Source organism: Ictidomys tridecemlineatus, chromosome 6, assembly GCF_052094955.1.
Source record: "Ictidomys tridecemlineatus isolate mIctTri1 chromosome 6, mIctTri1.hap1, whole genome shotgun sequence".
NCBI lineage: Eukaryota > Metazoa > Chordata > Mammalia > Rodentia > Sciuridae > Ictidomys > Ictidomys tridecemlineatus.
The window spans coordinates 51,671,865-51,677,637 of record NC_135482.1 but is presented as its reverse complement, the minus strand read 5'-3'; the positions used below and the strand labels follow the sequence as shown (position 1 = coordinate 51,677,637).

Below are 5,773 nucleotides of genomic sequence, written 5' to 3'. Positions count from 1 at the left end.
AGGGCCACTTTACCACTGAGCTCCAGCTCTTTTTGAAATAAACTTTGTTTTGATGGGCTGACCCTGAACTTGTGACTCTCCTGCCTCAGCCTCTTGAGTAGCTGGTATTACAGTGTTTGCCACTGTACCCAGTCCCTTATAGATTCCTAAATGCTTTGTCCTCTGGTTTTCCACAGCACTCGTCTTTCTATTATTTACCTGTCTCAAGTGTTACACCTTTAGGCAGCTGGGCACAAGACCTTTGTGTCCCGTGTATATGCTATGGCTTGTGGCCCAAACAAGTTCCTGCCCCTGACCTCCAAATCCATTTTTGTTTTTTCTGGGGGTTACCTTTACCTTCTGTTCCATTTTGTTCTTGTAATAGGACTAAATGGGCCACCTTCATTTCTACTCAAACAGCATTTGATGAGAGGAGTCAGTGATGACAGGCGGCCCTTGTTCCCCACTGAGGCAATTCCACCTGGCAGGATTGCACTTGCCCACCTTGATAGGTGGCAGGACAATCACTGATCACCTTCTAGACCTGCTTCAATGCTTCCTGTAACCTGGCAGTGAATGAAATGCACAACCTTCCAACTCAATGACATTTAAGGCCACCACTCATCGGTTCAGGCAGCAAAATAAATTGGTACTCAGCTGCTCCCAGTCTATTTTTCTGGTTTGAGCTATAAATAAAAGAAATGATTGTGCCACCGCATGTGTGACACCAACCTGCCCCCCTCCCCCAAAGCAATCAAGTTCTCTCGCTGTCTTTGTTCTGGTGCCCCCTGAGGAACACAGTGTTAAGGATTATATTTGGAGGTTGCCTGGTGCTCCGTGTCTACATTTCAGTCCTACACACACAGATAAATATAACAAATGATTGGGGGGTACATTGAAATTACACATGCAACCCTGCCAAATTTGTAATCCATTCATATGAAAAAATGTTCTATTAAATATTATAACTCCCTAATATTCTTATTTAGTCCTTTATTCATGGGACTAAGTTGCATCACTCAATGGTGACATTTAAATGACAGTTACTGCAGTAACACAGAGTAATGACCTAGTGAAGTGTGGTGTATTGGTGTGTTTATCCAATAATTTATAGATCCCATAAATGCTAGTTATGATGTCTGATGAGAACTCAAAAGGCAAAGAAACATTTTTTTCCACATAAAGATTATGAAGTTCAATATTTTTAAAAGCACATCCGAATACTTAGGCTCCCCTTCCACACTCTTTCCCATAAGTGTTGCATTCCCCCACCCACCCAAACCATCGAAAATAAAAACAAGAAAACACCCTTCCTCCCACCCTAAAAGCACAGATGTCTTTGGTCTGTACAAACATGAAGAGGAAAAAAAAAAAAAAGGAATGAGCCTAAATCAAACCAAACAATCTTCACTTTCTTTCAGGCGAAATCGGCTTTAATCAGCATGCTGCACATTCTGTCAAACTGCCCCCCCTCGCCTTTTTTTTTTTTTTTTTTGAAAGCAATACATTATTTCTTCGATTTTGGCAAAAGCTAGACTTCTGCTAGCCACAAAGTGACTACATAAAGGCTGTTACCAAGCCGATTTCCCGTCTCTGCCAAGAGGCTGTTCCCCAGCACTGCCCTAAATTAATAAGGCCAATCAGAAATGCACAAAGCCTGGATGGCCAATCATTCTTCTGGAGGTTTTTGCCATCTTCTCTGCGGTCAGATAAATCACGTTAAAGCTATTACACCCATGACCATAAATTAGGGGGCCTGGCGGTCCGTTCCTCCGAGGACGCTACAGACTAAGAAGATTCCTGGGGGGCTGCACTGGGGCCTGGGGGGGTGTTCCTGACTTGTGGGGGTCCTTGGGGTGCGGGAGGGTGGAAGGGCGAGGCGCCGGGCATTTGTTCTTGCAGAATGCGGGAGGTGGACTCGCGCAACCTCCAGGGTCCACATTTGAGCTGCACCCAGCTGCTGACACGCGCTGCTCAGAGATGGCCTCGATTCCCCAGGTGCGGGGACTCCATCTGCGCGGCTCCTCGAGACTATTTACAACCGAGGTTAGGTCGGTGATTGCTGGCATGGAAAACTCATTTCTCAGCCTGACTTTTATTTACAGTCTTATTAAGGAGGCTTTCGCTCACGTAGGACTGGCAGCAAGAAGCTGGCGGCCGACTGCGCGGTGCGGGGGAGTGACCGCGGCCCCAGTGCCCACAGGAGAGTGGCAAAGTGCCGGGACAAAGGCGCGGGAAGCCTGGGCGCCCGGCTCTGCAGACGGCAAGGGGCCGCTGCTTTTCCACCAGCCTGGAAAAGTTCGATGGCTCCGTGGCTGAATTTTTCCTTTCAGTGTTTAGCTAGTTCCTGGCTCCATTCTCCCCTGCCCCCGGCCCAGGCACTCTTTGTAAATTCCCAATAACACGCAACGGTTCCTGAAGTGCTTCACCCCCATCTAAAACCCTAGGTGGAGGTCTAATCCTTCTCCGGTAATAGACCCATTTCCACCGGCAGCTCGGATGGCTGGAAGAAGGCTCTGAACGCCCTCTGGGGTCTCCGCTGCCTGGCCGAGCCCGGGGAAGGCGTGGGGTTGGACTCAGCGGTTAACGACTCCCGGGAGGAACAGCTCCGGGCTGTTCTTTCCATTGGCACCGTCTCAAACCCGAGCAGGCCCTCGTGTGTGCGTGTGAGACTGCATGTCCTGAAAATGCTCCTGCAGCCCCGGCACATCTGGGTCCCCTAACCATGCATATTCATGCCTGCCAGCAGTAAAACCCAGGTCAGCTGCTAGGAGACAGTGAACTGCGTTCTTGAAAGCTGACCAAGCCCCAGAATCTAATAAAAGACCCAACTGTCTCCTCTCCAACTCGATGCAGAGCCTCATAACACTTGAGACATTATTTTTGTTGTTTTGTTTTTTCCTAAAAGGAACAAAGGAAACCTGGAGAAGTCTTGCTGCTGTAGAGCCGAGGAGGGGTTTCTAACGTTGTTCCCACCGCCATAGAAACTGATTTCACTCTGGTAGCTTGCCTGGTTCCCCTGGCCTCTTGGATGAGTGGATGACATTTTCTTATTCTGTCTCTGCACAGGGTCCCTCCCATTTAACATGTTTTCCATCCCTTCTTTTATCATTTTCCTTTTTTTGTGTGAGTTGCTCTTTCCCTTCCTCTTCTTTCCAGAAAAGAGTGGATTCCTATATTCCTATCTACCGTCCTATATTTCTGTCACTTTGTTCAGAAATACCCCTTTCTTTCTCCTTAGTAGCTCAAGGGGGCAGCCCCTCGCTGGCACAGCCTGGGGGATGGGGAGCTGAACCTGGTGCACTGGGAAGAGGACATCAGAGCAATGACACTTGGTTTTCCTACCAACTTGACCACCCACAGTCCCCCAGGACTCCCATCTAGTTGAGGGGCACTGCACTCTATCCAGTTCAGTATTATGGGCTGATTTGTGTCCACCAAAATTGATATGTTGAAGCTGTAATCCCTAGTATCCCAGAATGTGACTGTGTTCAGACACAGAGCCCATAAAGAGGTTTAAGGTTAAATAAGATCACACAGGTGGACCCTAATGATGCCCTTGAACTTGCCATCCTCCTGCCTCATAAGAAAGAAAATTTGGATACACGAAGATATACAAGATATACTAAAATGTGTGGTACACAGAGAAAAGACTGAGAAGGAGGCAGTCCCTTGCAGAGAAGCTTCAGGAGAAACCAAACCTGCTGGCATCTTGATCTTGGACTTCTAGGCTTCAGAACTGTGAGAAATAAATTCCTGTTATTAAGGATGCCCAGTCTGTGATTTATTGTTACGGTGACCCTAGCTAGCCAATACAGGCATGAAGGAAGCCTTCCTGTGCCTTTTCTGTGGCCCTCCTTCCTCCTCCATGTCTCAGAAACTCTTTCCCTCAAATTGGCTTGGTACAACTTTTCTTTTTGTTATGGTCCAGATGATCCTGTTTTTTGAGACAAAAACTTTTACTTAATGACAATTTTCTGATAAAAGAGTTTTACTTCTACACCCCTTGTTTGATTTTTGGTTTTATTCTATGCAGGGTTGCTAGATAAATGCAGGACACCCATTTAAATTTGAATTTCAGATAAACAGCAAATAACTTTTTAATATAGATATGCCCAAATATTGTATGGAACATGCAGTACTGAACAAGAAAATTATCTGAAATTCAAAATCAACAGAAGTAGGTTTGTTTGTTTGTTTTAGTCCTAGGGATTGAACCCAGGAGGTGAGCAACATCCCCAGCCCTTTACAATTTTTTAGTTAAAGACAGGGTCTCACTAAGTGGCCACAACTGCCCTTGAACTTGCCATCCTCCCACATCAGCCTCCTGGCAAACTAGGTGTCTTTGATATTTTGTTCGTTAAGTCTTCCAACATTGGTTCAGTAGTGGATCCTTAATATATTTACACAGTGGGTCTCACGTTTAAATCATCTGGAGAACATTAAAAGAGTTCTGATGGTAGGGTTCCTCTCTGAAGAATTCTGGTTTAATTGGTCTGAGGTCTGAGCTAGTTGACAGAATTTTTTTTTAAACTCCCAGGTGATTTTAACAGGCAGCCTGGGTCTAGGACCACTTTAGGAAGTGAGAGTTGCTAACTATTTAAACACTCTTAGCTATCAGGCTGTTGGATTTAGGGCTCCCTTAGACTTGGAATGTCATCTTATCACTCTTCTTATAGCTGAGTCCAGAGGCAAAGGTCAAGCAGATAAAAAAAAAAAAAAAAAAGGCCCTGTTAGTATGTGAAATGGTCAACTTATTTCAGGTCAACTGAGCCCATAAAGAGAGATGTCAAGAGCTGTATATTGATACCACTGTAGCAAATGGCTCTCCATCCTGACACTTCAGGTTTTGTAATAAACAGTGCAGCTGGGTACCCTGGTAAAAGATTTACTTTGTACCATTGATTTTATTACAGGCCAATGCTCAAGAATGTAGGATATGTTTTAAGCACTCTTGTAGTTCAAGAGGATTTGAACATAATTTTGTTCAGCCTCCAGAGCCTGGATATCTGTCCTTTTTAACTATTAGTTGGCATAAAAAGAGAGCTAAGGCTTACCTGTTCCTTGCTTTTTACTGGAAAATTCATAGAAAATCCATATACTACAGTTACTACACCTGGAGCTGAACACCATTCATTCTGCTTGGGCAAAGGTCTCTGAATTGAGCCTGATACTCAATTAGCAACATATACCTTCATAGCAAGTGGTAAAGAGCTGCTGGCATAGAACTTCAGGCAAGTTAAGAGTCAAGATTAACTGGATGAGGTGGTGCATGCCTATAATCTCAGCAACTGGGGAGGCTGAGGTAGGAGGATCCCAAGTTCAGAGCTAGCCTCAGCAACTTAGCAAGGCCCTAAGCAACTTAATAAGGCCCTGTCTCAAAATAAAAAAATAAAACAGGCTGGGGATGTGGCTCTGTGGTTAAGGCCCCTGGGTTCAATTCCCAATACCAAAAAAAAAAAAAGTGGCAAGACTAGAGTGAAGCTGGGTACTATGGTACTTGTCTGTAGGCTCAGCTATCAGGAAGGCTAAGGCGGGAAGATTACAAGTTTGAGGTCAGCCTGAGCAACTTAGACTCTCCAAAAATAAAAAATAGGGCTGGCAATGTAGCTTAGTGGTAGGGTACCCTGGGTTCAGTTCTCAGGACCACAGTGGGAGGGGGAGAGCAAGAAATGGCTGAATCTCAGTAAGAACAGGGAGCTTTCTGACCTTTTTTGCTTGACAGTTTCCACACCCTTTTCCCTAGATCTGTGATAGTCGTGACCACCAACAGCCTCAGAGCCATGGTAACAGA

The 5,773-nt window shown here is 45.4% G+C and overlaps 1 long non-coding RNA gene across 1 annotated transcript; it reads left to right on the top strand.

Annotated features, from left to right (window-relative positions):
* Positions 1-1,468: 1,468 nt before the first annotated feature.
* LOC120888285 (uncharacterized) lies at positions 1,469-3,979 on the top strand. The gene is made up of 2 exons (XR_013440540.1): positions 1,469-2,025; positions 2,114-3,979. It is a non-coding gene; the product is annotated as an uncharacterized LOC120888285 (long non-coding RNA).
* Positions 3,980-5,773: the final 1,794 nt, after the last annotated feature.